This window comes from Oculina patagonica, chromosome 13 (assembly GCF_052425735.1).
Source record: "Oculina patagonica isolate OP01 chromosome 13, crgOcupat, whole genome shotgun sequence".
Lineage (NCBI taxonomy): Eukaryota > Metazoa > Cnidaria > Anthozoa > Scleractinia > Oculinidae > Oculina > Oculina patagonica.
The window spans coordinates 18,861,052-18,880,175 of record NC_135770.1 but is presented as its reverse complement, the minus strand read 5'-3'; the positions used below and the strand labels follow the sequence as shown (position 1 = coordinate 18,880,175).

At 37.2% G+C, this 19,124-nt stretch overlaps 2 pseudogenes across 2 annotated transcripts; both read right to left on the bottom strand.

Moving 5' to 3' along the window:
• Positions 1–170: 170 nt before the first annotated feature.
• On the bottom strand, positions 171–8,202 carry LOC144634591 (uncharacterized; annotated as a pseudogene). Its single transcript, XR_013567220.1, has 8 exons — positions 8,068–8,202; positions 5,678–5,937; positions 5,247–5,358; positions 3,354–3,476; positions 2,634–2,717; positions 2,103–2,136; positions 1,884–2,019; positions 171–1,395 (listed from the first exon to the last, which is right to left on the bottom strand). The product of XR_013567220.1 is annotated as an uncharacterized LOC144634591 (transcript).
• A 4,621-nt stretch (positions 8,203–12,823) lies between these two features.
• Positions 12,824–18,543, bottom strand: LOC144634601 (uncharacterized; annotated as a pseudogene). The gene is made up of 7 exons (XR_013567221.1): positions 18,440–18,543; positions 16,207–16,466; positions 15,830–15,944; positions 15,087–15,212; positions 14,576–14,609; positions 14,050–14,194; positions 12,824–13,763 (listed from the first exon to the last, which is right to left on the bottom strand). The product of XR_013567221.1 is annotated as an uncharacterized LOC144634601 (transcript).
• Positions 18,544–19,124: the final 581 nt, after the last annotated feature.

The window sequence follows — 19,124 nt, the reverse complement described above, 5'->3', positions numbered from 1 at the left end:
CAAGTTTTTAAAGTTATATATCGCTTCTATTCCGAAGATTAGCATCAAATCATAATGTTTTTCTCTCTCTACCCATACTAATAAACGAAGCGTTTCTACAGAAAGTATCAGTATTATTAAGAAAATTAAAACGAGGAGACAAATGTACACACGTGATACGCTTTATTTGTTTTAACAGTTTGAAAGCTTTGTTAACACTTATGTCATAAATTTATGAATGTTTTTTTTAAGCAAAAAAAGCTTAGTAATTGACACTCGAGCTCACACAGTATAATCTATATTCAATCAAATTACTTTATTTTTATTCAATACCGCTAAATTATAAAGGATAGCTTTTTGTGAGTCTTGGTTAACTTTGATAAATGCAAATCTGAGTGCAGAGGATATTTTTTTCGAGGACCTGATTGGTTTATGAGTCGTAGATATTACTGAACAAATTAAAGATTCAATATTTATTAGTTTATAAAGCGGCAGAATGCAATTGATAATGAGGTCGTGGGAAGTAATTGTGTTTTCAAAATATTATCTACTCAAAAATGTTAACGACTTTGAAATCAGATTCGACCGCAATTTTGAGGAAACGTTAGAATTGATGTTTTGGAATCAAAACTTTAAAGGTTTGTCTGACAATCAGTCGTTTTGTCCCTTTCCTAATTGTTTGGCTTATAAAAAGCCAGTTAAACCAAACGAACACTAACTAGAACCAATGACAAACAAATATCGTGCTGACATATAATTAAGTAAACTTGAAATTATTTGAATAATTTGCATTTTTAAAGGTCAGAATTAAAAAAAAAAAAAAAAAACTACCAAAACTGATTTTTATTTTGCTAAATTTCTCACACTCCGTTCGTGATCATCTACACATGTAAAGTAAATTGTGTCACTGAATAAATATGTATCCCATGGTTTTGATACGCCTGTCTCCATTGTCTGGTGAGGATATGGCATCAATGCCACACGTGTTGGAGTGATCGTGAGCCCCTCCTGTACCAAACCCGATTCTGGAATCACAGCTCATGCAATTATTCTCGTTGTTACCAAGGATACCGATTCTCGCCTTGGAATACCCCAGTATGTCACTAGCTGCATTGAACCCTTCTCTGTTACAGTTACGCTGCAACGAGCCCTGGGAACCAAGCAACGTTTTCCACGTGTCACGGCCCAGTGATGTGGCGCGGAATTGTCCGTCAGCGATCAGTGAGTAAAGCGAGTCAGCCACCTTGTTTATGGCGATAAAATTAATGGTTTCTTCGCCAGGGATTTTCATACCGAGACATATCTTGGAGAAAGGTGTGCCCTATTGGTCTCTTCTGTGTCAAACCCAGTTTCCCCTCCTGCAGGGTTGAATGATTCGCTATTGCTCCAATAGGTGGAATCATAGTGGAAGGTTTGCTAGAAAATATAAGAAAATAGCAAGCATTTGCACAATAATCCATGAGACAGAAAGAAAATGGCTTCGAGCTCTATCTTGTATAAACTCGGCTCACGCTGTGTCTTGTTTAAAACAAAGCCGCATCATACCAAGGGGTGAATTAAGTAATGATAAGGTATATTATGTCGATAATCATTGCAATCATTTTGCTTAGCGATGCTATATACAGTGAGAGCCTTTTTACTTTTATCCTTAAGACTATTGTCAAAGTAATAATTTTATGATGACAAATATATTTTCATATACACGGAATAATTCATATCCATATTTGAAATGAGGATAGGGCGCGGGTGCAAAGTAAAGCCGGAAATTATTACTGTAGGCCTAACTTAGCATATTTAGGGCTTCAGCCAGATATGTATTAATGTCAGGCATTGGAGACATCAATATAAGTGGATGCTACTGCAGAATTGCCGTCAAAACTGTAAGAATAAATTCAGTAAATCACCTTTGTTCCGTCGATCTTCATGACCAGCGTCCATCCACCTTCACTACATGTACCCATACCAGCGTCATTCATGACACAATAGGCTAGGAATTTTTCTGATCCCACTTTCAGTTCGTAGGCTTTGTTTTCCGTGACCCTGGGATTTAAAAAATATATATATAATTATACTTCTTGAACTTGAATAGGATAAATTTTAATTTTGTTAAATTTGTCACTTACAATTCCCTGTCGTAAATCTCCTTGCACGAGGAATCTACATCAATAGAGAAAATAGTATAAGTTGGCAAGAAAAGCCCAAGAACTTTCGATTTAATATTGATTAGTAGCTGAAACCTAATGGCATAAAACATAAGGTTTGAAGAATAGCGAGAAAGAAAATAAATTGATTCAATTCAAAATTGTGTTGGACTGCTGACCATTGCGAATATAAAAATGGGTTGGATAGTTGTTGGCCTATAGAGCTTGTAATGCGTATTTGGTTTCTAGTACCATTTCCTCCTGGGTGGATGGATTTTTTTGTGTGCGCGATCCAGAGTATTTAAGTTGAGAATTGTGCTTGTGGGTATGAGAGACAGACATGCCTTTAAAAAAAAACGAAGGCTCTTGACCAAGAGTCAAGACCGATCCTATTGCTCAGGGTTCGATCCAAAACACCAACCATCAGTCCATTTTACCCTTACCAGAATATAAATATATATATTTTTTTAATTAGAATGATAAACACATCAAAACGGAAAGAGTCTTACTCACAGATGCAGCTGAATGATCCCTTGGTATTGTTGCACGAGGCCTCGTCAGTACAGTTGTGTGTTCCCGTGGTACACTCGTCAACATCTGAAAACCAGAAAAAAAAATAATAACCACACACCTTCAATACTTTACTGGGATCTGACTGAGGTGAGAGGGGGAGGGGGGCAAACAAGGCAAAAATCGCAGTAAATGTATGGGTTTTTAAACGTGCAAATGGATTAGATATTCATAGCAATCATATTAATTGTTAAAAGGCATTATTCCAGAAATGATTTTGACCCAAATACATGCACAGAGAACTGATTCAGGCTATAACAACAATAGACTGCATACAGCTGACCATCTCTAATCAACTGTAATAAAATGACGGTTCAGTCTCCGTCTCTCTCTTTAGCCACTTTAACGACATAGCTGATTTCTTTAAAATAATGTTACATTTTAAAACCAAGAGAAATTATTCCAGTGTGTTTATAGCGGTAAAGTGATCGTCAATAAAATTACTGTCATTTCAGTTGGTGTTGTCCGCCTTTCCCTATCCCCACTCCCCGGAAAGGGGGGGAGGGTAGCGGGGGCTGTTCCAAAGAGATCGTAAACTTTGTAGCCTTCTTCTCAGTGCCATTAGATCAAGAATCAGTCAATACAATATTTATTCAGCTTAAAATAACATTTGTATCGCTCTTTTTCTTCTCCTTGAATTTAGAAACAACCAAAACTATAAACCTTCACAATTCTTTCCGTCTCCATGATATCCAGGTTTACAAATGCAGTTGTACGATCCTTTGGTGTTAATACACTCAGCATTAGAATCACAGCTGTGTGTTCCTGCAGCACACTCATCAATATCTGAAAAAAATATATATTGTGTCCAATTGGTTTTATTGAATAACCTTGTACTAGTTTGTGGATCAAGGATTCGCTTGTTGCAATGAAGAAAGGAATTGCACATTTCATCATCGTCACGCAATCGGATGGATGTTAAGGAATATATGTATCGATGCTCAAATCGATGCTCTTGTCTCGCCCGGTTAATTACGTTATTTGACTAACAACCCCTACAACTTTTAAAGTATATTTAGACCAATCAAAATGTGGTCAACATCAAATCGGTCTAGCCTATTTTTATTTTTAAAGATAAAATTATGTACATTTTTCACTTTTTTTCTTTCTATGTTTCAATCAATTTACTGTTGGGGTCCATTCAGACTGGCCTTTTTTGAACCGTCTGAAACCGATCGCTTCGGAGGCCTGTGGTATTCCTGTATACGCCTAAAATATCTATCTCCGACAGTATCATTTTAAATTATAACCTCAAACATTCTTGAAAGACAAATTTGCATTCTAAAATACCCCCCACCCCCACGTATATAAACCACCCCAAAATATAATGCACCTCAATTGGACGTTCTACCAGCCCAATGCTTATTTTCGGAATTTTGCCAGTAGTCTGGATCTAAGAGTTGGGCAGCTTATGTTCAGGAAGTTCGACTTTTAAGCAATTATTGGATGAAGTTGAGCATGATATCGTGAATTATCAAAACCGAGGTCTATGTTATCTGCCGAAGCCGAAGGCTGAGGCAGATCACCAGACACGAGGTTTTGATAATTCCCGATATCATGCGAAAACCGAATTCAATAATTGTTTTACTATCGTTTTCAAACAATTTGCCATCACCTTTTCTAGCGCCGGCGTAAAACTTTGTCAGAACATTTGCCAAAGCGGTTTTATCTTGTGGTTCCCTCCCTAAAATAATCATTCAGAATTTTTACACTTGTTTTTGTTGTTCTCTTGTTGTTTTTAAAATCTTTATTCTCGATCAAAACTTTGAACTCCTCTTTGGAAACGGAGGCGAATTGCTCAGCCATATTTTCAAAAGTTTGACAGCACTACACGGACGAGGGGCTTGGAAACTAGGCGGACTTTGAACTCGACATGATAACCCAATATCTGCTGCAGATATTGGGTTATCATGTCAAGTTTACATGCTACTGTATATTGGCTGAATGCTCTCGACCAATCACATGTTTCAAAGTAATTCTAATGTATAATAATAACAATTATTGGACGAGATCAAGCATAATATCGTGATTTGTCATTGGCGAGCAGAACATTTATTATAGCTTAAGGGAACTGTGTGATGGATTTTAGCTAAATTTAGGCATGGGAATTGGCCATCAAATTCGGTGAAATACAAAAACAACCGCTAGAAACAGTGAAAGAACATTTTAATAACACAGCTAATACAAAAAACGGCACGGATGGCCAAAAGTGAAGAAGATTGAAACGGATTTCGATATAGGTTTTTGAATATTGTTGGGCTGAATAGTTTTTACAGTTAATCTCGTTTGCTGTAACTTTGAATTATAACGCCCGATGCACACATTTGGTTGTAATGAAGCTATGATTTTGTCATTTACATCCATAGAAGTAATTTCGTTGCAAACATTAACTTTCATAGCGAGTCCCTTTAATTATCTCCAAAAAATGCGTGGTTACCCCAATTTTCTTTTTGGTTGATTTCCAATAGCCCTTGCTTTATGGTCATGAACCGCGCAAAAGATTTTTGTATTTAGGAGGCACCGCCCTTAAGGGGAATTTTCGTACAGGTTTCTTACCACTGCAATCCTGGCCCGTCAATCCTGCAGGACACAGGCAGCGATATCCTTTTTCTGTAAAACCCGTTTGACAGGTTGCTTTATCATTGCAAGGGCCACTGGCGCAATGGTTCTAAAGTAGAAAGAAAACAAAAGCACTAAAAGGGAAATAAATCGACATTCACTTGCGCCTGAAATTGTTTTGTTGTTGTCGTGGTTCCGGTTTTTTTTTGCAAGTCATCATAATAAGCGGTTTTACTTAATAAAAAGCAAAAATATTCTAACATTTAATATGTCATCATTGACCTCTAGCGGTGACTTGTAGAAGATATAAGCATTGCTCAAAATATTTTTTTCTTGTATAATACACGATAAGATTGATCACTTACAAGGAAGAACTCCCAAATGTAAAATCTTGTTATCTGATTTGCTCTTAAAATACCTTATAGTACCTTTGCTCCACGGTATTCATAATCCGGATATTCTACCAGGTCTTCCTCGTGTCCTTCATGGGTAGCATTATTCAATTCACATTTGTGTTTTCCAGTTTCAACTTCAGTCATTATATTACAACTGGCACAATTGGGTTCCATAAAGCATAGTGCTTCACAAAATTCCTTGTCCATGACGTCAGCGCTGCGAATCATGTGGTTGATCAGACGTTGACCCTTGAACCCTTGGGCCACTCTAAACTCCAGATGACGACATTCGTCTGAAAAAGATCCATTTGGAAGGTGGAATTGTATCTATTTTTACATTCATATTCAGAAATGTACTGAATATATAAACATAATTGCGCGTAAAAATTAAGTTCCGACTTCACATTGTCTTCGACTTTGCAGTCGAGATATCCGAAATATTTCTTTGGGGTGCTCCAGAGGAGTTTTTTTTTTTAGTAAAACACGTTCTGCTTTTTCGACCAATTCCAGCTAAAATTGTATAAATTACCCAGCTACTGGTACTGATCATAGTAAGTCGGCAAATTTACGACTTAATTTGATATTTAGGCAAGTTTTAAAAGAGCTACCGAGAACTACGGACTAGGCCAGATTATAGTTCGAAGACTGTCTTTGCGAGGACAGGGAGCTCTTATGATAGCGAGTCGGGGAAAAATATTTTTTTTCGGCTACATTCCAGAGGCGGTACCCTATTCTCGGATATGGCCTTGTGTAAATATTTGTATCCTATACACGAAAACCTAAACTAATAGAACTGCTCTCGCATGCTTCAAATCGCCAAAAAGCTGCCTCAAAGGAGCAATGTCACGATATTTTAAGCCATTAGGAAACTTCAAAATAGTAGTTTTTAGCGTATAAAAACAAAAAAGAAGTAATGCAAACCTGAAAAGAACCAAGGATGGTTTTAACTGACGAAAATTTAGACGGATTGCGAAGGAGAAACTTGAAAAAAAAACTGCCATTTTTCTTTCGGCTTTCAATTGAGTTTTTTATCCCGAAAAGTAAAAATAATTCACGATGCTCGTTTTTGTATGGGCGCGCGGAAGAAAATTTAGTGGTGAACAATAAAAACAATAGAGTGTTTTCGTCTCGGAACCATCGTTCTGATAGTTGCCTCTTGGAAATTTGATGTTCTTAAAACTAGTATATTAACCCTCAAAGCTTTGCTTCTCGGGCTAATATTTGTTTTAAGAACATCGAATTTTCGCGGGGCAACTATCAGCCGATAGTTCCTCGACAGAAACACTCTATTGTTAAAATAGTGCCCGTCCGTGAAAAATGCCCGGATGGATATTGCCCGCCCGTGAAATTTCTTGTAAACAAGCGGGCCTATAGACACTAAATTCACTGCATTTGGTAGGTTTCTTCTCTGGTTTTGTATCGTTTCTTAAGTTTAGGCTTTCCATTGAGTTTTTTTAGCCTGAAAAGTAAAAAAATAATTCACGATGCTCGTTTTTGATTGGGCGCGCGGAAGAAAATTTAGTGCTGAACAATAAAGACAATAGAGTGTTTTCGTCTCGGAACCATCTGTCTGATAGTTGCCACTTGGAAATTTGATGTTCTTAAAACTAGTATATTAGCCCTCAAAGCTTTGCTTCTCGGGATAATATTTGTTTTAAGAACATCACATTTCCGCGGGGCAACTATCAGCCGATAGTTCCTCGACAGAAATACTCTATTGTTTAAATAGAAATCTCGAGATCATAATCTAAATAAATGTAGTTTTTGGAACTGCAACCGTTTAGAGTGTCTACTAAACAATTATACTACTCGAGCTCGCCCTCCTTTTCGATGAGCAAAGACCTGTACCTGGATGTTTGGTCTAGAGATATGCGAGATTAGCCATGTGAGAAAACATTGCTTTCATATGGTCATTCTCTAAATTAAAAATAAACAGCTGGAGAATTGTTCCGTGCTTTGAACTGAACAGTATGACATATCCAGCACTGGTTTAATTGAATGGTTGGTTCTATTCCATTGTATAAAGGGGACATTTTGGGCATTTTTTTGTAAAACGACATTGCTTGACTAAAATGATGATATATATCATTGAACAACAATAAATGTATTATTGAGGTCTATGAAATCTTATTTGATCTTATAGGGTTTACATTTAAATTCGAGAACATAAAACTGAAGAAACTCATCTTCCATAATCGTTTTCTCACGTCGCGTAAATATTGTTGTTAACTCCAACAGGACCGTTTTCAAACAAAAATCGCACTTACTCATTTTCGTTCAGTTGATCATTTACTAAGAAAGAGGTGGTTTATATCAGTCTAGTGGCTTGGGGGTTTAGCTTCATTTCAAATAAACGTTTACCTGAAAATCATGAAAATTAAAGAAATCAATCACAAAGATTTCTCAATCAAAAGAAAACTTACCGTCAGAACTTCGCGCCTCGAGAATAAGACAAGACGAGAAGTTCAAAATGCACGAACACCTGATGAAAGTGAAAAGCATGGTTGATTGGACTTGTCCAATTTCAACGAAATCCTCGTTCGTTCATGCTACGCTCTAAGGCTACCGCGCCGAAACAAAAACATTACTGTCAGTTTTGCATTGTCCATCAATATTGATGCATGCAAACAACTTGCACCCCATTGTTCGGTTGCTAAAACAAAGATAACCCTTTTTATCTACTTGATAGATTTTGTAAATGTAAAGCGCGTTTTTGATCACACCTAAAGTAAAATGCCTTTAAGTTTTTTTATTGTTATTAGTTTTTTAAAAGTTATAAACGACAAACTTTTGTCTGTGTATTAATAAAGCAGGGAACAATCTCTAACTTATACAAACACGAAGTACACCTGTTTTGTAAAGCAAAATATCGCATAATTCCGCATGCGAGCTTCACATCATATTGAATTTTTCACCTTACCACTGGTAATACGCTTTGTTACTCCAAATATACGCATGTTGTTCAGAATATTAATAGTAGCATTGAAGATACAAAACTAAGTGAATTAAACTTTGTACACCCTTATTTCATAAATTTATGAATGACCTTATTTGATGCAAATATGCTAACTAATCTCTACACAAGCTTACACAGTATGTTCCAAGTTCAACCCAATTTCTTCATTTCTCTTAGTCAAAAAGAATAGCTTTTCGTGAGACTAATTTTGATAAGTACTAATATTTTGGTAAGGAGGCCTTGATTCGGTAATGAGGTGATCGCGCAAAATTGAGAGGTAGAGATTATTGGAAACAAAGGCTCAAAGCGGCAGAATGAAGCTGAGAATGGAGCCGTGGGAGATAATTGTATTCAAAGTATTATCTTCTTTTCAAAAAATTACCGACTTTAACATCATATTTGATCACGATACTGTGGAAATGTTACACTTTTAAACGAAACAATTAGGACTGATCTGACCGTTAGTTGCTGAAATAACTCATTTAAAACTTTTGTTTTCCGTTTCCTAATCTCAGCGCTCATGTAAAACTAGCCGAATACTTCAATAAATTCAATGATAAACAAATGTCGAGTTGTCGCAGTATTGACCTAATTGAAATAATAATATGTATTTTTTATTTGGCCAAAGATAAAAACAAAGCAAAAATATTAATAGCAAAGTTAGAAAAACAAACGAACTTAGTTAGAAGAAGAAGAAGAATTCCATTTTAGCGCTGTCCTTAGCTTGCTGATCTTAAAAAAATGTCAAAAAAGAATTACAGTTGAGCATCAAAGGTAATTCGCGTTTGCTTTGCATTTGCATTACCACGCTTAGTGACTGGTTTAAACGTTTTGCGCCACTTTCTCATCCAATCAGAAATAAAACCAATCGTGAGTCGTTCACACACGGTTTCTCGCGGTTCGCGTTGGCTACATTAATTTGCTTCAAATTTTGATTGGTTCAATGGATTGTCTGTGTCCTTGGATTGCCCAGCGTGATTTCTTTGGTATTGATTTTACGACACTCATTTAAAAACCGCTCTAATGGGTAAAGGTATAACCGGGGAGCTCGCATTTAGGCTTGGCTAGTTCTATTTAACATTTATATTATTATTTTGTTAAAGTTATAAGAAAAGGAACTCACTAATAGGGAACTCACTTATAGGGAACTCACTAGCAGAGATTTCACTGGTAGGGAACTCACTAGTAGCAAACTCACTAGAAGGGAACTCACTAGTAGGGAACTCACTAGTAGCGAACTCACTAGAAGGGAACTCACTAGTAGGGAACTCACTAGTAGGGAACTCACTAGTAGAAAACTCACTAGTAGCGAACTCACTAGAAAGGAACTCTCTAGTATGGAACTCACTAGTAGGGAACTCACTAGTAGCGAACTCACTAGAAGGGAACTCACTAGTAGGGAACTCGCTAGTAGGGAACTTGCTAGTAGGGAACTCACTAGTAGGGAACTCACTAGTAGAAAACTCACTAGTAGGGAACTCACTAGTACGGAACTCACTAGTAGGGAACTTTCTAGTAGGGAACTCACTAGTAGGAAACTCTCTAGTATGGAACTCACTTGTAGGGAACTCACTGGTAGGGAACTCACTAGTAGAAAACTCACTTGTAGGGAACTCACTAGTACGGAACTCACTAGTAGGGAACTTTCTAGTAGGGAACTCACTAGTAGCGAACTCACTAGAAGGGAACTCACTTGTAGGGAACTCGCTAGTAGGGAACTTGCTAGTAGGGAACTCACTAGTAGGGAACTCACTAGTAGAAAACTCACTAGTAGGGAACTCACTAGTACGGAACTCACTAGTAGGGAACTTTCTAGTAGGGAACTCACTAGTAGGAAACTCTCTAGTATGGAACTCACTTGTAGGGAACTCACTGGTAGGGAACTCACTAGTAGAAAACTCACTAGTAGGGAACTCACTAGTACGGAACTCACTAGTAGGGAACTTTCTAGTAGGGAACTCACTAGTAGGGAACTTTCTAGTAGGGAACTCACTAGTAGGAAACTCTCTAGTATGGAACTCATTTGTAGGGAACTCACTGGTAGGAAACTCACTAGTAGAAAACTTACTAGTAGGGAACTTGCTAGTAGGGAACTCACTTGTAGGGAACTCACTAGTAGAAAACTCACTAGTAGGGAACTCACTAGTACGGAACTCACTAGTAGGGAACTTTCTAGTAGGGAACTCACTAGTAGGAAACTCTCTAGTAGGGAACTCACTAGTAGGGAACTCACCAGTAGAAAACTCACAAGTAGGGAACTCAATAGTACGGAACTCACTAGTAGGGAACTTTCTAGTAGGGAACTCACTAGTAGGAAACTCTCTAGTGGGGAACTCACTCGTAGGGAACTCACTAGTATGGAACTCACTTGTAGGGAACTCACTGGTAGGAAACTCTCTAGTAGGGAACTCACTAGTAGGAAACTCACTAGTAGGGAACTCACTTGTAGGGAACTCACTAGTAGGGAACTCACTAGTAGGGAACTCACTTGTAGGGAACTCACTAGTAGAAAACTCACTAGTAGGGAACTTGCTAGTAGGGAACTCACTTGTAGGGAACTCACTTGTAGGAAACTCACTAGTAGGGAACTCACTTGTAGGGAACTTGCTAGTAGGGAACTCACTAGTAGGGAACTCACTAGTAGAACACTTTCTAGTAGGGAACTCACTAGTAGGGAACTTGCTAGTAGGGAACTAATAATTATAAAGGCACAGATCAACTTCCATCTTAGAGAACCTGTTTAAAAAGAAATATATCGCATCATTCCGAAGTTGAAGTTTCACTTCTACCACTGGCAATAAACTTTGTTACTACTAAATACGCATGTTGTTAAAAATATTAATATTGAGATTGAAGAAAAACATGAGCAAAACTAAGTGATACGCTTAATTTGTCTTAACAAATTAAAATTTGCGAACCCTTTGTCGTCAGGAGTTTATAAATGAACTTTTCTGATGGAAAAATGCCAAGTAATTTACAAACAAGCTTACACAGTACGTTCCAAGTTGAATTCAATCGCTTCATTCAGTACTGTTCACTTAAGGATAGCTTTTCGTTAGGTCACTAACTTTGATTGGTATTTATCCGGGTAGGGAGGCAAATGTTTCGAGGCCTTGACTCGGTAATGAGATAATCACGAAAAATTTTTGGGCCGTTGAGATTTTTAAAAAAAGTCCAATATTAATAACTTCATGGAGCGGCAGAATGCAACTTAAAATTGAGTCGTGGGAGGTAATTGTGTATTCAAAGTATTATCTACTTTTCAAAATATTACCGAATTTTAAACCTGACCTACAAGGCTGATCTGACCGTCAGTTACTTAAATCGTGTCCACAAAGGAACTGCTCTGGTTGATTTCTTGAAAAACAAACAAAAAAAAAATTGCTGCCATAGGGAAAGAAAAGTTTACCCTCGGACGTACAAGCAAAATCATAACCCCACCGTCGTACAAGAGGGGGTGGGTGGAACCCCTCCCATGTTTTTCGTTTTATTAAGGCACAGCGAAATTATTTTGCACTGTGCAGAGAGCCCGTAGCTTACTCTACAAGATGACATATTTTTATCGCTTGAAGTAAAAAGAAAAACATAATTACAAATATATTACTTAAGGTATCACGGAAGGAAAATTGTGGTTTTTGTTCCAAGTGAAATTGTGTGCAAACCATCAATGGTAACCCCAATAAAGTATATATTTTCTGAAAGCTTGTTCAATAAAGATTGTAATTTTGGATTTTGTTTTGATCATATAGACCATAATAATCAACGTCAGCATTTTGTTTGCAATTATGATGTTGCGAAACATTAGGTTTATTTGGGAACACATTTACGAGAGAGCCTAAACTTTTATGTGGAATTTGATCTACATATATTGGTCTAAAAAACAATGTCTCAGATTTTTCTTTTCTTGCTCCATTAATTTGTTATAAATTTTTAAACTTTAAAATGGCGTGTTAGGGCTACTTTACGAGTAAAAACTCATAAAAAATTAATTGAGCAAGAAATGAAAAATCTGAGACACCGTTTTTTAGACCTCCCCCTCCCCCCTGTACGTCCGAGGGTTAACATTGTCTTCAGCAGTAATTATGTCATTGCTGAAGGGAAAAACATGGAAAATCCTCCATTTTGTAAAAATCGTGTTAGTTGTTTTTGCTATGGTGTTCTATTAAAGAGTTTGATCGGTTCATTTAAACTAGAGTTTTAATTGTGATTGGTTAATTGAACTATCTGTCTATAACAGGTTAAAAGGCAAATTAGGTAAATGAAGGCTTTTTAACCAATCGCATTCAGTTGAGGGAATTGTAATATTTATGATTAAGACTTTTACCGTCCCTTTCATAATTTCAACGCCTATGATTAGGCAAACCAGCCGAACACTTCACCTGATATAATCGGAATAATATGTATCTTTTAGGTCAGAGTTAAAAACAAAACAAAAATTCCAACCTAATAACAAACAAACGCAATAAGGAAAAGAGGATAACATCGTTCGTTACAGGAATATATTAAGCATTGCAATCTGTTCTAATTTGAGATATCCTTAATGTAATATAATAAAGTTATGTTATATTTTTGTTAGCTTAAGAGTTGCAATCCTCTTTTGTATCATTGTCCTTTAAAAAGCAAGAAAAAATGAACTTGCGAATGTCACTGGATCAAGATGTACCCCATGGCTTTGATGTGCTTGTTCCCGTTATCTGGTGAGTACGTTGCTTCGTTTCCACAAGTATTGGTGTTGTCATGTTTTCCTCCAGTACCAAAACCGATTCTGGAATCACATTGATCACAGTCATTTTCGTTGTTGCTCAGGATGCCGATTCTAGCTCTGGAATGTGGGAAGTCGTCGCCAACTGCATTGAAGCCTTCCTTGTTACAATTTTGTTGTAAGGAAGCTTGCGGGCCAAGGAGTGTCTTCCACGTCTCACGACCTAGTGAGGTGCCTCGATAATGTCCATCAGCGATCAGCGAATAAAAAGAGATAGCCTGCTTGTTGATGACAATGAACTTAATCTGTTGACCGATCTTCATCCCAAGACAAATTTTGGAGAAAGGCGTGTTCCAGTAGGTCGGCAACTTAGTTTCGTGTGTATCAAACCCAGTCTCACCTCCTGGAATGTTGAAGGCCTCGTTGTTACTCCAGAAGGCAGAGTCGTAGTGAAAATTGTTCTGCGGAAATATGGAGAATATAAGCAGCACATTATCTGCTAAAAAGAGGTCGGGCATTACCTCTTACTGAAAGAGCTCAAAACATAAATAACACCACATACTGTCCCAAGAGGAGGGATGGAAATTCTATTCAATTGACCGACATAAAGAAATATTTTACACGACCGTGAAGCATGCTTTACATTGTAGAAAACCGGGACTGTGATACCTGATTTCTCTAGAGCATAATACAGTGGCATCACTGGTTAAACTCCAAAATCCCCAAGGCTGTTCAGTTGCTTTTTACCTTTGAGCCATCTATCTTCATGACCAGCGTCCATCCCCCACCTCCACATTCCTCATTTACCCCGAGACCACCGCTGTCCATGTGACAGTAGACAGGAATGATCTCAGATCCAATGTTTAGTAAGTAGCTTTTGTTTTCTTTGTACCTGCAAAGACAAGAAAGAATGTTCAGAAAAGCTTAAATTAAACAATACGCAAACTCAACCTGCGATTTTTTCTGGGATCTTGCCGAACATTTTACGCCGGAGTAACCTTTCCTTTAATTTCAAACTTCGATAGGACTCGGAACAAAGGAAGAACAAGGCTCGTTAAAGCTGCGATAACTGTTTTACTACTTTACTATGATGAATGTGAAAATAATTTGCTTCTCAGCGATTGTATTTATGGAACAGTTATGAAAACGGTATTTTTTATTTTATTTTTCTTGTTAACTGGGCCGAGAATAAACAATGCAGGCCTACTAACACTAGCTGTAATACATTATTGACCGTTGCTGATTTAAAACTATAATCATGCCTGTGACTTACGAATTCTTGTCATAAATTTCCTTGCACGTCGAAGCTGAAACACAAGAGAAAGAGCAAACTATGCGATAAACATCTCATTCAAAATAACACTTGGTTGCAGGAGAGGTATGTACAAACAAGAAAAATTACACTTTTGCTGAGAGATTATTTAGGGTATTCCTCAGTGTTTTTAAACAAACTCGTATAACACCCTCTATATCTAATTGAAATATTATAGAGAGCAGACATTCGAGAAATATCTCCAGAGAGTTTTCTTAGCGGCATAATGTTTTAAAATATTGCCATTATTTCAGGATTGTTTGACACAAATCCGGGAGGTTATCAAGCTTCAGAAACTGCAGTTTGTTTATAACGAGAGGTTACCATGGAGTCGTAGAAAATTGTCTGGGATAATTTTCCCTGAGGCAGAAAATTAAAGTTGAATTATGGTCATCAAGCGATCTTCATTATCTCTCCATAATTGCTCAATCACACACTTTTGGTCCACCGTTAACCTGCCGAGATAATGCACCTCGCATGCAATGCCATCCGTCTCCATAATATCCAGGCCTACAAGTGCAGTTATATGATCCTTTGGTGTTAACACATACTGCATTAGCATCACAGCTGTCCGTTCCTTCAGTACACTCGTCAATTTCTGGAAAATATGAAATTTTATTTCACCAGTGTCTTTCAGGGAATTAAAAAATAGCTAGTGGCCTGTTTATAAGTTAACGTCCCAACTATTCGGTAAAAAAGACGCCTTAACGCAATAAAAATGTTGACGCAGTATACAGTTGAGCCTTTCCATGCGGACACGTACCTGCCTATGACAGAATATATATTAGAAGAAATAACAACAGAAAATGCTTGACCCAATTTAACGCTGTCCGATCACAGAGAGGCATAGCATGGTAGAATGTTTTATTTCAGGCTGCCTTTCAATGGGCAAACGCACAAGCGTAAGTATAGGTGCATAGGGAGAACGAACACGCTTTTAAACAGTTTTGTTTTCTTGTACTCGTGCTCGTCTTTCTGCCCAGTGAAACCACCTTTTACTTGCTACAGCCTTGTTATGGAACGTCAGTACTTCCTAAATTTATATTTGTACCGGTACCAAACATCTGACTGAGAACGGCGCTTTCATGGTGAGAATGGTTATGAAAAAAGTTCTAGAAAGAACCTCGAGCAAAACGGAAATCGTTGCTGACAACGAAGTCTATTTATGGCCTAACTAGGGATTCTTCTATTAGAGGAGCCGTCATTATATGTAACCTTTTTCACAATCTTCCCCTTCGAATCCCTCATCGCATAAACAGCGATATCATCTGTCAGTAAAACCTGTTTGACAGGTTGCGTTGTTCCTGCATCGGTTGTTCAAGCAGGCGTTCTGCAACAAAAAGAGGAGAAACGTTTAAAAAAAGTAAAAAAAAAACTGACAATATGTGCCGCTATGTATCTTCCGAATTCTCAAGTTTACAACAATATCTTCCCAGCTGGTGATACCATACTTGTACGTTATATAATCCTATTTTTTATCAAGAACGATTGGATATTTCTGTATTACTATCTGGTTTACTATATTTGTCATGATCAAGCGCATCACTTTCTTCCGTGTGAAAAGGAACATGATATTTTTAAATGATATTTACCTTAGCTCCGCGGTAAATATAGCTCAAGTTCTCCTCTAGGTCTTCCTCGTGCCCTTCATGGGTAGCATTATTCAATTCGCATTTGTGACTTCCAGTATCTCTTCTCGTCATGATATTATAACTGACACAATTTGATTCCATGTAGCATAGCATCTCACAGAAGTCCTCTGACATGACGTCTGTGATATGTATCACGTGATTCGTAAGGCGTCTACCTTCGAACGTTTCATCGGCTCTAAACTGCAGCTGACGACAGTGCTCTACAAAAAAAATCATTTTTAATAAATCATACTTTACGAGTACGAAGAAGATCATTTAACAATTATTCACCGAAGGCGAAGTGAATACCAGCGAATATTTCCTAAGACAAAGTCGAAGAGAATTTTCGCTAAGATTCACTAAACCTAAGGCGAATAATTGTTTAAGTATAATTTTCGGAGGTGAATATCAAGAACTGCAAAATATATATAACGATAGAAAACACAGAAACAACAAACACGAATGCTTGCTTGAACACGGGTGAACCAGTTTTATTCATCGATTATACGTAAAAGGAAAAGATGTTTGTGGGTAAAAGGAATAGTTGTAGTGAGAAAAAAAATAAAAAGAGAAGAGGAAAATAAAATATGTGTGGGTAGTTTATGGTGGAAATAGAAAAAAATGGCACAATAAAACGACTTTCGTGTGTTTGAGACCGCTGTGACGTCACAAATTTGAAATACATGCGGCTGAAGCGAGCATAATGCCTGAAAAAGAGGTATTATAAACAAATATATTATTTGATAATGTGTTGTGATGCATGGGCCAGTTTTGCAATCCGTATTCTACAGTACGGCCCGCGAAAATGTCATTAGTTTGAGTACCAAAATTTCGTAAGAAGAAATTCGAAACATTCTCAAAACATTTGCACAGGGATGAAAATTTTACGAACAAAAGCGAAGCAAACTTTAAATTCGATTTTTTTTTTCCTTAGTACTTCTAGAAAGCGAAAAGCTACCCGATGAGGTATGTAGCAACCCAAGCATGACTCAAGTCAGGAAATAATAATTATTTTTCCCTTCGGAGAGGTCAACAAATACTGTGAAAAAGTCGAAATCTGATAGCAGTTGGACTCCTGTAGCAGACGAATAAAACATTAGAAGCAAAACCAGACCGGCTGTTCCTTGAATATTTTTTTTTTTCTTTTAATAAGTCCGCTTTTTTATGTATTTTTTTAATAATTATTTCTTCGAAGACTGGATAATGTTTAGAAAAAGCTAGAAGTCTGAATGTGGTCCCTATTCTAATCGGCAAACACTCGATCCATTTCCATTTGTGTTCAGCCACCGACTGAAAACTGGTTCAGCTTCCATTCAATTTATGAATCAGCTCGGTTCTGCATCAGACACGTCACCCCTCAGGACCACGCAACAAAGTTGAAAAACAAAAGTTGACGGCGGTATCTATTTTTTTTTCTAATAGTTAGGTGACAATTTAGCGTTTTCTCGTTCCGTATTTTTCTAAAGTAATACCGCCTAATCGTCAAGTATTTAAAAACCTGACGAACTCAGCAAAGATGTGGATTCTATACTTAACGAGCTCCAGAAGATATTTTAGCCGTATCAAGATTTGTATGCTCCCACGGAAGAGAACTGTACGGATTAACCGTAAAATAAAGCGTTTGAACTTTGGATTCGTCTCTATTAATCTAGCCAACTGAATAAAGCTAACTCGTCTTTTTGTTTTTGATACGTTTCATTCATATGCAGTTGTTTCCAGCTAGAGCGACAGACTTGGAATGGTTTCCTTTTCTCGGGAGTGGATTAATAACTTACTGGTCTCGTTTTATCGGTCCGTACTGTAATATACGGATCCTCGTTTATCCACGAAAACTCGGTCCGTGTCTTACCGTACGGACCTCTACTCGATTAGAAAATATTTTTTTCTTTTGGCTAACAGTGCCATTCCATGTATTTCTATTTCTCTATTTCTGGAATAGAGTCTCTGGACAATAATCAGGTTTGCTGCACTGTTCGCCGAACGGCGTTTATCAAAATTTATCATTCCTCCTGATTAAATGTTTGTATTGTACTTTCAGTTAATGTGGCACCTTTAAAACTGATAATTATAGATTAAAAAATGAACGATAAAACGATAAAAACAAAACAATCTTAGGAAAGTGTCAAGAGATGCACATTGTTAAAAAGTAGGTTACAAGCATAATCTAATGGCAGAAAAATACATAAATTCGTACCTTGCGAACAGGTTGCGTCGAGTATTAGAGATGAGACGACAACTGAGGCGGCCTTAAACATACAGAAAACGGAAAACATGTCGTTTTGTAAAATGTCTCCTGTGGCAGGCGTTTGCAACAGAGCTTTTAAATGTCAACACAAACATAGCCTGCAGTGCTTTTAGTGTCAAAACTGCGTTTATCCAGTGGGGGTTTGCATGATATGTCACGTTACTTAATATTTAATGTTCTGCCGGTTGTCATTTTTTCTTTATTTTTTCTTTATTTTTTTTGTACGTGAGGCTCTCAAATTGATTGATGGAGCCTAACAGCCAAAAAGAGGCTAGGAGAGTGATAGTTAACGGCTTTAACTAACACACATTATATTTAGGCATAATTCACAGAGGTTGGCTTTCCTTGTTGTATCGGGGACTTAATTTATGCTTCAATGCCTTAATTATTAATTGGTATATGACAAGAGGTGTTAACTAAAAAGTTTTAAATTGCGTCAAGGGAAGATTAAAGTTTAAAAGGGAAATATACGGTGTATTTAATGGTATTTAAGGCTAAGAAATTAATATGATGGTGGAGATTCTACGCGGTTGTTGGTTTTTATTGTTGGGTAAGGAGGAACATTAAGAGTTTGAACAACTTCGGCGAGCTTATCTGTTGAGTTACTCAGAACAACACTAACCTGGCTAATTAG